Raw genomic sequence first — 13097 nt, forward strand, 5'->3', positions numbered from 1 at the left:
TTTCCCATCACTACTGATAAGCTATTATACCTTAATAACTTACACACAGCAGCAAAAGCGTAGACACACAAAGTTGTGAAATATAACGAATGTAAGACAAATATTATTGCAGTCTGTGAGTAACTTTAGGTACCAAAATAGCATTTTGCAGCCAAAGTAACACAACCACTGGCCACCATATTCACTTAGTGATGTTCAAACTTCCATCATGTTTGTTCTCAGCATTCACATTTTGTTTGGTTGGTTGGATTACAGTTTTAAAAATGTAATCAGGGAAAAAAACAACAACAACGAGGTCCTTGAAAAATAGTGGCTGTGTGGCCTAATGGATAAGGCGTCTGACTTCGGATCAGAAGACTGAGGGTTCGAGTCCCTTCATGGTCAATTATTTTCTTGAGATGACATCTACTGTCCATAACACATTCCTACACATACATACTTTTACGTCTCTTAAAAATACTTTTCTCTTGTATTATTCTGACTTTTTGGAAAAACACACAACTTTTGCTCACGAAAATGTTCTTTATTCCTGTAATACTAGGACAAAAAGGTTCCCCCTTGAAATAATACCTTGTAATTTTCCACACATCTGTCACTTTCACCATATTCCACCATTTTCTGATGGATATTTCTTCCAACTCCGTCAACCACATAGGAAGTCAAAGAACACAGAATCCCGTGAATATGAATAGATTCACTCCACTCACCCCGAGAAGGTGCTTGTTGAGATCCTAGGGCTCGACCTCCACCATCTTGATGGCCATGATGCCCAGAGACCAAATGTCCGCTTTGGGTCCGTAGGCCTTCCCGGTGACCACCTCCGGAGCCATCCAGTACGGTGTGCCCACTATGGTGCTGTGCTTGCTCTGCTCTAAGCACAAAAAAAGAAAAACGAGGCCACGTGAACCATAAACCAAACTAATACATGAAAATAGCTATATAATAACTAAGCTATTTAAAAGATGACTTTTTCAGACTGCAATTTCCCGAGAACTCTGACCAATTTAAGATAGCTTTTCACACAATGTTTTTCTCGTAGTATGCTAACAAAGCATTTGCATGACACATTGATTTTACACATTATGTTTTGCTTGAACAGATTACATGTTACATTAACCACATTGTGTTTTGGTAGAGTACTGCACACATTTGAATAATGTTACATTTAATCATTAGTTTCCAAGTATTTGCTGGAATGAATTAAGTTTGTTCACAGTAAAACAATATGTTACACTGACCAGTAAAATCGGTCAGTGCGCATTTACACTTTTGCAATATGATGTATATTGATAGTCACAAGGTAAAAAAGGGAACAACAACCAACTTTTTGGTGCTGATAAAAACAACAACTGATGCTTAATGTTTTGCTAGGATGTTTTTGAACCATTGTATAAATAAGGAGGGCCGATAAATGAACTTTGCCGTTTTTCTGTGAAAGAAAGCAAAAAAACGGACTGAATTGGCGATATGTGTGTTTGTATATAATTTGCTTAAATCAACTTGAAATGAGGAGGTTAGGGAAAAGACAGGTGTGTGACAGGTGCTACCTACTGAGACAGCACTATGGCTTTTTTTTGTGCTTTGTACAAGAGTGCAATGCATCCCTCCATTAGTTATACTATACAACACTAACTTACATCTTATATACCTTGTAAGTGTTTAAGTGTTAGTTTTATGTTAATTTTGTTTTCAGGTCCAATCAATAGTTCCTGTTCAAACAATTAAGACTTCGTATTTATCGTACTTAATTTTGGACAAAGTCTGTGCATGTCTCGTGCAGGCGAGAAGTTCTTCAAAGCTAAACAGCAGTCACACATTTTTGTTGGGATTCAAGAGTAAGTATATTATTTCCCTTTCGTTTTACATTTGCTATTTTATAGCTTCATATACATTTTGGTCTTGTCTATTTGACACTGACATTGATGTTTGTGGTTATCTAGAATTGTCCTTAGTAACTATTAACTTAATGCCATAATATTTAGTTAGGTGCTGTCGATGCCCAGAACCAATAAGAGTAAAGAAATTCCAACACCCAACCAGTAAGAGTTGAAATTCAAACAATAACAATAAACAAGTGCATTTTTTTGCATTTGTGGGCAGTACCTTTGTAATTTCTTGTGCACACCTGCAAACATGCATGCCTAAATAGACTGAAAGTGAGCTCAGACACATTGAGACCAAACTTTTTTGTAATGCCAACTGTTTTTATCGCATTCATTTTGACCAATCTGCAGCGGGCTTTGCACAAGCAAATTCATTTATTAGCCTATGCCGCCACCTAGTGTATTTTGGGTGTTAACACTCTCAACACACAAATTCCTCTATTTTCATGTTTATGACTCGTCAAAGAAGCGATTGCATCAGTAATCACGGAAAATGCATTATAACACATCAGGTTTACAGCATATCAAAAACTGTGATTTATAACGGGAGTCAATGAGCCCAAATAGGGCATTATTACAAGAATTTCGAGTGAATCTCTCCCTCCTGTTTGCAATAATTATAAATTGCAGCATGGCGCCATTTTGAACTTCTACATTTTTTAACAATCCTGGTGAAATGTCAGGTCCCTAATGTATTTTTTTCAAATGCTTTTTCTTTAATGAAACACAGAAAAACATAAAAAAGACTGAAAATGGACACATTACACCGACGGGCTAAACGTTGAAGCCAAGTTGCTAATGCTAACGGTCTATTAGCAATGAAAGCAAGGTGTGCTGTGTTGCTAGTATATGCGAGTAAGCTAACCAACTGCACTGAAATGGGACATGATGAGTGCTTAAGTACATAAAAAATTTAGCTTATTTCAGTTTATTTTTATTTTTACATGGTATCATAACAGTTGAAGACATAACATTAAATAACAATGGTAAAATATGTTACATGTTGTTAGGATTCGTTTTTTAAAAGTAAATTAAGCGTAATTGTGTAGAAATCTATTGATAAAGTTTATCTGTAGCTTGTTTTTCTTCTCATTATTAACTTCTTTCATCAGGAAACTAAGCAGAGACATGTCATGCTGCATGTTTTTCAGTTGATGAGGCAAGTAAGAACCTTTATATTAATTATTGAGCTAATGATGAACATTGCATTAGTTTCACACTATAATATAACAAATATGTAGATGTTGTACTTCATTGCTTTTAATATAATATATTTTTTGTTCATGTACAGTTTGTTGGTACTGTTTTGACGAGCCACGTAGTGTACGGGTGGTCACAGCGTCTTCAAAACAAGATGGCTAATTGTTAATTCACTACTTCTTGTCATGAGCTTGATGTAAACTCCATGAAAAGGAAATGGTCAGGTGAACAAACACCCACAGAGGTATTAGAAGAATCCAAAAAGAGCTGAAGCAAACTAACTTCCACCACATCCAAGTGTTTAAACTAGTGACAGGGATGTAACTTTGCACAGGTTTAATGGGGAGGAAGAAAATGTGCAGGTCTTACCCATGAAGACGACGGTGGCAAAGAGGAACATTTTCAGGTAATGTTGGTATCTTTTCTAAGTTATTAATGTAACATAATATATTAATAGAATGTTAATTGTGCTCAGGTTTCAAGCTGTGAATCTCCCCTCCCCCCCACCAAATGTTGGACTATTGATTTAAAGACACATTTTATATTTCTTTAACTAATATAGTTAAAATATACAATATGGTTCAATTGTTAATATAGTTAATACTTAAGCTGAGATAATGATTTTTTTTAACTATGTATTTTTAAATTACATTCTTTCTAAATGCTCCATTCCTTTAGGAAGTCCAATGAACATACTTAACTTAACCTATTCAACACTTTTATGCAACTTTTTATTTTTATTTTATTTTTACGTTGGGCCCACCTAACCATGTTTACAGTGTACAAATTTGACCAACTGTCCTCTGTTAAAAAAAAAAAACATTTTGCACGGCAAATGCTCATTGAGAGAATGTGATTTCATAAATTGTTGTCAGATATATGTTATGTATTGTTTTTTTAAAATATTTTTTCTAGTATAACATATCGTCACCCTCTTACATTAATTGTCTGTCATTTTTTTTTGTACATTTTTTTTTTTTTGCCTAAATCATCTCTTCATGATGCAAATGGTTCAATTTTTTGTGTTTCCTGGAAAACATTATGTAGGTGATTATTTTAAGAAGGCGCCAATTTGCCATTTACGGACATAAAATTTGTTAGAGAGTCATTTATGGACACTTTTTTGCCTAAATCTCTTTGCCACTTGCTATTTATCGTCCTGCCTAAATTTGGCATTGCTTCTAAACAGAACCCACTGTATCACATCGCTTCATTTACACTAATGTTTTGCTTGTTGAAATTTCCTCAAAGTGTAACTGAATTGGTATGAATCATAGAGATATCATTTCAATGTGAATTTTGTGATATCAGGAATTAAAGAGCTCTTAATACGGTCCTGGTTACTGCTGTTACATTATGCAATTTGTGCTTTCTTTTATTTTTACTATTGCCTTGCATCATGCACTGAAGCATAATGGAGGGATGGGCACCAGTTGAAAAAAAGTAAGATTAACAAAGCCTTCATTAACAAATGCCGCATGAGGGCATACAAAGACTCATTTGTTGTTCATGTTTAAAAAAACAGCTTTAAAATAGACTTTTTCATGTTAGGAGGCAGATGCAGTATCTGTTTTAGTTTGTAGTTAAAAGCATACTTGAAAATGAAACTTTTATCCATTCACCCTCATGTAGTTGAAGTGCTCGAAGAGGTTTCTGGATCTTCCCAACACACAACTACCGTCAGCCCTCCTAGGTGTTCGGATGATACAGAAACCTACGAACACTTGATATGCATGAGGGTGATTGAATAAAGGTTACATTTTCATTTTTGATGAACTGTTCATTGTTGTGTGTATAATAATTTTAGTTATAGTAATTGTATATAAAATGTAACTTTTGAGTTATTATTTTGTTCAGTGCTTTGTTGATTTTAATAAAGAAAATTTCGATTAAGTTGGATCCAGATCACTTTATTCATCCCAAAAGGGAAATCCATTTTTCTGTCATTATCTATAAAATTATAAAGCCAAATGGCTATATATCTGCTTCCTTACCTACGTTGTTTTAGTTAAGTAAAACTAAAATTGCAAAAACATTTTCACTAACAAAATAAAATAACAAAAATGCTTTTAAAAAAAACAACAAACTAAAACTACAATTTAAGCTTTCAAAACAAACTATAATTCAAGCAACAACAACAACAATTCATTTAATACATTTGCCTTTGAAGTTTATTAGCTTTGAGCAATAAAAAATGTTTCTAAAATTTTGCTCAATACCTTAAGTATCTCAGTATTGCTGATTTTCTCCTTGAAGTGATATCTCCAAAGTATCTCCAGTAAGTCTCACGTTTGACTCCCATCTATAATTGCTTTACTTCTCCTAGTGAATTTTAGGAGAAACACTTGAAAAACACTGGATATAAAAAAAAGAGAGTAAAATGTGAGACCGAGATGAGATTCTCACATTTGTCTCACGAGACATAGACGAGCAATATAGTACCTTTAAGCAACAAAGTAATATTTTGAGATGATGTCTGTAAATATTAAAAAAAAATTAGATTAAATATGCAGAATAAGCCAAAACATTTGACAACTTGAATATAGCTTGAGCATATACATTTTTATTTACTTTGCCGACTGATCTTGACGGTGAACAAGACAACAAGCAACCAAAGGTTAGCCTGACTTGCCATTGGAGTTGGAGACAAGGGAATTATGCCAGAGATCAATTTCAATTTCTTAATACATTAATTATACCGCTCCACATCAATACATGCCTTTGCTATTTTTCTAGTCAGAAGTTCTTCCTGGGGTGTGAGCTTATCCCGACCTTTCAAAAATGGGGGAATGTTCATCTTTACCTGTCTTGAAAAAGCCCCAATCAACTAACAGATCACCGGGATGTCTAGAGGTGGCAAAACCAGGTCTATAAAGTAAAAACCCTGTCACAGTTTGACTTTAGCCCCAGGTGCTAGCTAGCTAGCTCCCATGGTGTTTGTTTACCTGCTGGGATGCTAGGTAGCTAGCTAGCATCAATGGCTAAAGCCAAACTGTGGCAGGGTTTTTACTTTCTGGACCTGGATTTGCAACCTCTGTATACCACATTGTCCAAATATGTCTCTGTCACTTATACCAGTGCCATTAGGAGCAACCGCTATCAAACACTTTAATGTGCAATAGTGCTTATAATTACATAGGTTCTTAGTATAGGGCCAGGGGGTGGGGGTTTGTGGTGGGGTGGTCACTTTTTTTTTTTAACAAGTAATATAAAAAAATAACAAGTGGACGGTATGTGTTGCTTTGAAGACCCCCTTTTTCTTTTATCGCGCAGTTCATTAGACCCCAATATTAGATTTGGCAGCGGCATCTTTTGTTTAATTAGTTATAATTCTTTAATTTAAAAACAACAACATATATACAAGTTTCCTCCTGTAAACATCATTAACCATATATTTTATACATGTATTTAAGGCAAGTTGTAAAATGTCTGAAGTACTCTTGTTTATGTTTCACAAATGGAAGACATCATAAATCATGCTGTTTCTCCTAAGTACTGTCTCAAATGTTCTCCAATTTTGATACTGTAAATGTATAGGATCGTATGCCGAGAAAGGTTTCTTGGGAGGAGCAATATGGCGGCCTCGCGGCTTCAAAAGTCTTGGCCTATCGGCTATCCAGTAATATATACAGATCAGTGACTTAGAACAATGTTATAGACAAATGACACTATTATCATAATTGAGAGTATGTGGGGGAAAAGCACTGGTATAGATACACAATGTGGAATTTTAATCGCAGAGATGTAAAATGTGAAAACAGCACGGAGAAATCGATGTATTCAAGTGAGTGCATTTCTACTCCACTACAGTACTAGATAGGCCTATTCTATTAATTCCTATTGCACATTATTGGAACTAAGCAAATTTCATGTTCAGGCTAGCATGATGCACTGTAAATCTGAACATTCAAAATAAACAAGTAGATTAAGTACACTATACTCAAAGTTTTATAAAAACGACTTCTAACTTTTTTTTAAGTTGGTTTAACTTTGTATGCATTTACGAGTAATTTGTACTAATACTTTTTTTATTTATACTAGTATGGATAACTTAAAAACATAAATTACCTGTAACTTAATAACATTTTGTTTTTTCATGATAAAATCTTGTTTCTTTGGTTTAAAAAAAGGTAATATTTACAAATAAAGTTAATTTATATGAAAAATAAAACTTAAAGTATGTAATTTATAATTTTATGTTTTGTTTTATATTTTGTGAATGTGTTTCATAATTTATTTCACTTGTAATTTGTAATTTATAATTTACTCTGACTGCAGTTGACATTGTAAATGATCATCTGTTCTCAGTTTCCTTACCTGGTTAAATGTTTCAATAAATAATTTGTCAATTATGAAAACTTTTTTTATTCTTCTTCAAAATCTGACTCATCCTCATAGTAGGATGGTGGCTGACTGGTTAGCATGTCTGCCTCCCACTGCAGAGGTTGTGAGATCGAATCCAGGCATCCGGCCTTCCTGGGTGGAGGTTACATGTTCTCTCCGTGCCTGCGTGGGTTTTCTCTGGGTACTCCAGTTTCCTCCCACATTCCCAAGAATATGCATGGTAGGTTAATTAAACACTCAGAATTGTCCCTAGGTTGTTTGTCTGTGTGTGCCCTACAATTGTCTGACAGCCAGTTCAGGGTGTACCCCGCCTACTTCCCAAAGACAGCTGGGATAGGCTCCAGCATTCCTGTGACCGTGTACTTATTGCTTGGACTTAGGTTAACTTAATCCAGTAGTTTTAAAAACTAATATTTTTAAGGTAGTTACTGAGAATAATTGAGTTGCTGTAACAGAAAGTAGGGGTGGGAATCTTTGAATGTCTCACGATTCGATTAAATTTTGATTTTTGGGTCTGTGATTCGATTCTGATTCGATTTTCGATTAAGAAAGATTTTTGATTCAAAATAATTTGATTGACAATGATTTTTGCTTCAATCTATAGATGTGCAAGGAATTGTAATGATCTACTCCAGTCTGACTCGCTAATGCTAATTAGCGCGTTACTCGCGGCACTTTTATCACTCAAAAGAACGGCTCCGCGCTGAAAAAACAACAACACTTTTATTGGAATAACTTGATCGTGACTTTCTACTCTAATGTGGCTACAACCTAACAGTGTATTAGACCGCGTGGAACCACACTGCTCCTCAGTGGCCAAACCAGGTACAACACTAACAGCGCTCCAAATAAGGGCCCACACAGACAAAAGCAAGACAGTATAAAATTATTTAAATAAAATCGATTTTGGGACATTTAAAATCGATTCTGAATCTTACTAAACTTATGAGAATCGATTTTTGGCACACCCCTAACAGAAAGCTTCTAAGTAACTATGTATATATAAAAAAAATAAGTTGCGTGTCATCAAACCGTTCAAGTTCTGCAAAACTTTAACTTTTTGAGTTAATCAACTCCCCCCCAAAAAAGAGACAACTCAAAAAAGTGAGGCAACCGATTACCTCACTTTAATTCTGATAACTTATTTGGGTTAACAGTGTGGCTGAAGTGAAGAAGTTTAGGGTTGTTGTTTTTTTTTTGGGGGGGGGGGCAGAAAAGAAAGAAGGACCATCTCCTAGTCATAGACAAATGATTGACAGGGTTTGCCCCAAGCTCACCTCTGCTGTCATGTCACTTCTACAGAAGCAGCAGGGCATTGAGGCCCCGTCACGCAGATGGCTATCCCGCAAACAACAGGCTGTCAGTGGAGACGGAGCCACAAACAGCTGACGAGAACAAAAGAAACAAAGAAACCCACTGTTATCATCCTTGCCTCGCGGGAAAACATTTTAAGCCAAGGAAAAATGTTTACGAGTGTCTTGATGCCTAAAACTAAAACTACAATACACAGACAAATTGTGATACTTTACACATTGAATGCAAGAATTACAGAGGTCTTCAAGGGTCATAAAACTTAATATTAGTCATGTCAAGGACCTTTGCTGAAACAGTTCTTCCCAATTCAACACTACACCCAAAACCCCAGAAACAATAGGTCGTTACTTATGCCTTGTATTTTTGTCGCCCTCCATCTTGGTTGCCTGCCGTTTTAGTGGTACACTGTTGCTGCGTCATTGCACGTTCTAACAATGCCGAGGGAGAATAAGAGGACCATTAAATGACACATTAATCAAATTGATCTGATACCATGCTCTCTACAGAATATGTCAACTGAAGGTTATTGAAATGTACTTTTTATGTCTGTCTTTTACTAAAAAGGCCTCGGTAATCAAATAGCAGATAATTGGGATTAATGATCATGAATGTATGCAATGAAATAAAATAAAAAAGTGGTGTCGAACATCCTGCCATTACAATCAATATGCACTACACAGTCACACACACACACACACACGTTTAAATTAAAATGACTAAAGAAAGGGACATGTACAGCATACACTTCACTTTGCACATGGATTTTGGCCAGAATGATATTCATAAGCTCCAGTTTGTATACTGCAACTATCCCTTAATTCTACTAAACGATTTGCCCTCCATCTCACGAATAATTGTTTCATTTCGAGAAAAGGAAGGTGCACAGGTTGACGTCACCACTGCAGGACTTCTTCCCTCCCCCCTAACAAATCCCACGGCCTCCTCTCCCTGATCAACCAAGTGTCTCCTTGTATTGGGGGGTGACAGAGTTGAAGCGTGCCTCATTCATCACCAGTGAAGGGAGATTTCTTGCAAACTACTAATCCAATCCTGGCATACATCAAAGCCTTCAGGCCTCAATGGAGATAAGCCGATCCAAAAATTTTAGGGGAATAAATTGCATTGTGTGATGACCATTTTAGGAGATTTGTTTTGCCTTTAAACACATGAATTGGCATAAGGTGTAAAAAAAATATGACTGCTAGTTTGGATATGGTTGATGAGCAAATCGTGAGTTCTTCTTCATAATAATATGTTCCATGCAGCCCCACCACGGTATTCTGATTGATATTGTGTTTATGGAACATGAATTCTTACGGGGCGGCCATTTTGCCACTTGCTGTCAACTGAAAATGACATCACAGTTCCTTCGGGCTCAGCCGCTCAGGTAACAACCAATCACGGCTCACCTGTTTACTGAGTTTGGTTATGTGACGTTCAAAAGCAAAGTCGTGATCAATGGCCGAGGCACTTTGCTTTCTAAAGAAATCTATATAGAAAGTGCACACATGGATTATAGTTGTCAACTGACTAGTCAGTTTTACTGTTGCTGTGCTGGATGATAACCAAAGATCCAAATTCTTCCTGTGCCATCTGTCCCAAGTGATAACACCCTTCACCTAATAGTACCTGTACACCATTAGCAGCTCATAAAGCAAGATTTCTCCTGTCATTGCTATTCTTATATCGAGCTCTTCAGAATCACCTCAACCACAAAACGCACAGGGGACTTTTATTGCTCCCCGTTTCCAGGCGTGGAGAAAATGTCACCCCCAAAACAATGAGGTCATATATTTGTCTGACTCGACCATGTACTGCGTGACATAAGCTGATTCATCATTTGCTCTTAAATTGTGACGCATACAACCAATATACACTACTTCGTAAACAAGTGCTTTTGGCTAAAAGTATGTTCTTAAGAATATATAGCATTTGTACAACAAAAAGATGTACTCTGGATCAATAAAATATGTAAGAAGACGGTTAACCACCCTCCTCACAGTTCCATTTCAGCTAGCTCGCAGGATAACACAATCGGACTGTCATATGTCCACAAGATTGATTGAATTACAAGGCATGGTTTGCGTGAGATTTCTACATTAAACACTACTTTGTCCTTGGCTTTTGTGTACTGTGAGCAGGCTTGGGGACTAACGGAATACATGTACCCACCGTTACTTAATCAGATTGCAAAAAAAATGTAACTGTATTCCATTACAGTTACAGGAAAAAGCATGTAATCAGATCACAGGTACATTTATTAAAAATGGGGATTACTTCGAGGGATTACAATTTCTACGATGAGAGCGTGCGAAAGAGGGCGAGAGAGAGAGAGAGGACAGAGAGAGAGAGAGAGAGAGAGAGAGAGCAAGAGCGTGCACGCCCGCGCACGCCGGCGCGAGTGGGACCGTTACTACATGTCGGGTAGGTGGGAACGAACGAACTGACTAGTCGTGTCCTCCACACGCGGGCAGTTTGAAAAAGCTTCACGGACGGGAGGAGGAAATGGCGACCGGTATTCACTGGAATTTACTCGGAGCAAAAGTTTGAGCTGAGAGTCCAGCGGCATGCTTGCTAGTTCGCCCGCTAACCTACAATTATAATTTGAGTTACACCTTCCAAACAAATCTTCCTCCCACCAATTCACTATTTAAACATCATACACAACATATACTCGGCTAAACTTGTGACTGGAATAAAAGTAAATTTTGCAGTTGATGTCACGCATCGTCATCCTCATTGGATATTATCTATCTATCTATCTATCTATCTATCTATCTATCTATCTATCTATCTATCTATCTATCTATCTATCTATCAAACTGAGAGGTGTGGTTGCTTTCAGTGACAGTTCGAAAACAGCATATGGCCTTCAATCAATCAATCAATAGCCTACATGCTTTTTAATTACACAAGGATTTTTGCTATGTGTAGGCTGCCCGGGTCCCTATCACCCGCAAATAGCAGGGGCACATTGTATAGAATATATATTGTGGTTATTTTGTCTTCATGAGCATACTCAATATTGGAGTAATCCAAAAGTAATCCAGTTACATTACTTTAATATTATGGTACTTGGATTACGTTACTAACTACATTTTTTAGCAGGTAACTTGTAACTGTAATGGATTACATTTTAAAAGTAACCCTCCCAACCCTGACTGAGTCTACTTAATTTAAACAATAAAGACAATAAAGAGCGACCAATAATAGCTGGTCATCGGCCCGATCATGCCACACACGCACAGGGTCAAGCTAGGCAAGGCGGTGCAAAACACAGAGGCGTGGGTCAATGTGGGGTGAATCTAATTGTTTGGCCCTGCCCACATGGATTCTAAGTGTTTTGTGTATGTGTTTTTTAAACACACACAAAATAGTTTAAACTTTTTTTCTTTTTTTTCAAAATTCACAGATTTAATGATGCACCGTCACGTTTATTTATCTTTTTAACATTATGGAACATCCAAAATCACAAACACTTAACCCTCAGTCAGCCAGGGCGGAGCTAACAAGTATTTGGCGGAAGTGGTCAAAACTCGTTGGTTCTGAGTGTCCTGGGCATTGTGTTCAAAAGTTGTGGTAAAAAAAAAAAAAAAAAAAAAGTCCTCCATATAGAAATGATGTGTCCCCAGCTGATGGCACACTCCCTGGATGGTTGAGGTTAGTATGTTCCAACACTCGCACCCCCACACCCCCCAACCGGAGGGGGCGTTCCCATGAGGGCTGTGACGTCACATGCAAAAGGTCAATACCCCCTTGGGGTTCAGTCAGTTTGCAATTTTTCAATGTTCAATAAAGTGTGATTAGCATGTCATACGACTATGCACTATTAAAGCCTCCAAATAATTCAACCAAAAAAACAAAAAGGTGTTTAGAATCGTGAGAATCAGTGTGGGTGGAGTCAAACGTTTAGGACCACGCCACGTTGTGCGAGGCTCGAACCGCACTCACTCGTCACACAGCAATGACCATCTGCACTGACCCAAACTCTTAAGAGCTGGCTTTTAAAAAAGGGTCAACTGGTGCAAACACGGTGTGGTTAGCTTCAATTGGCTCCACGGAGATTGCAAGCCAGGTGATGCCTCCGTCAGTGGCAGGAAGCCAGAAAGTGATACGGGATCAAGGTTGGTGCAGCACTAGCAGTTGCCAAGCCATTCACACGAACATAAATCACGTTTATAGCGGGCCGTGACACGCAGCCATCACTAACATGATGTCAGTAGCACATTAGCAAATCTAATCAGCAACCAGAGAGAAAATGGCCGGGACAATAAATTGACAACTATTTTGTCCCTGTTTAAATAAATCAATAAAAACACATATACACACACTGCTTAATACATAGACCCATTCAAG

The 13097-nt window shown here is 37.1% G+C and overlaps 1 non-coding gene across 1 annotated transcript; it reads left to right on the forward strand.

Moving 5' to 3' along the window:
- Positions 1–311: 311 nt before the first annotated feature.
- trnar-ucg (transfer RNA arginine (anticodon UCG)) lies at positions 312–384 on the forward strand. Its single transcript has one exon. It is a non-coding gene; the product is annotated as a tRNA-Arg (tRNA).
- The last annotated feature ends 12713 nt before the right edge of the window (positions 385–13097 follow it).

Source organism: Leptonotus elevatus, chromosome 5 (assembly GCF_054856555.1).
Source record: "Leptonotus elevatus isolate MCC_2025b chromosome 5, RoL_Lele_1.0, whole genome shotgun sequence".
Lineage (NCBI taxonomy): Eukaryota > Metazoa > Chordata > Actinopteri > Syngnathiformes > Syngnathidae > Leptonotus > Leptonotus elevatus.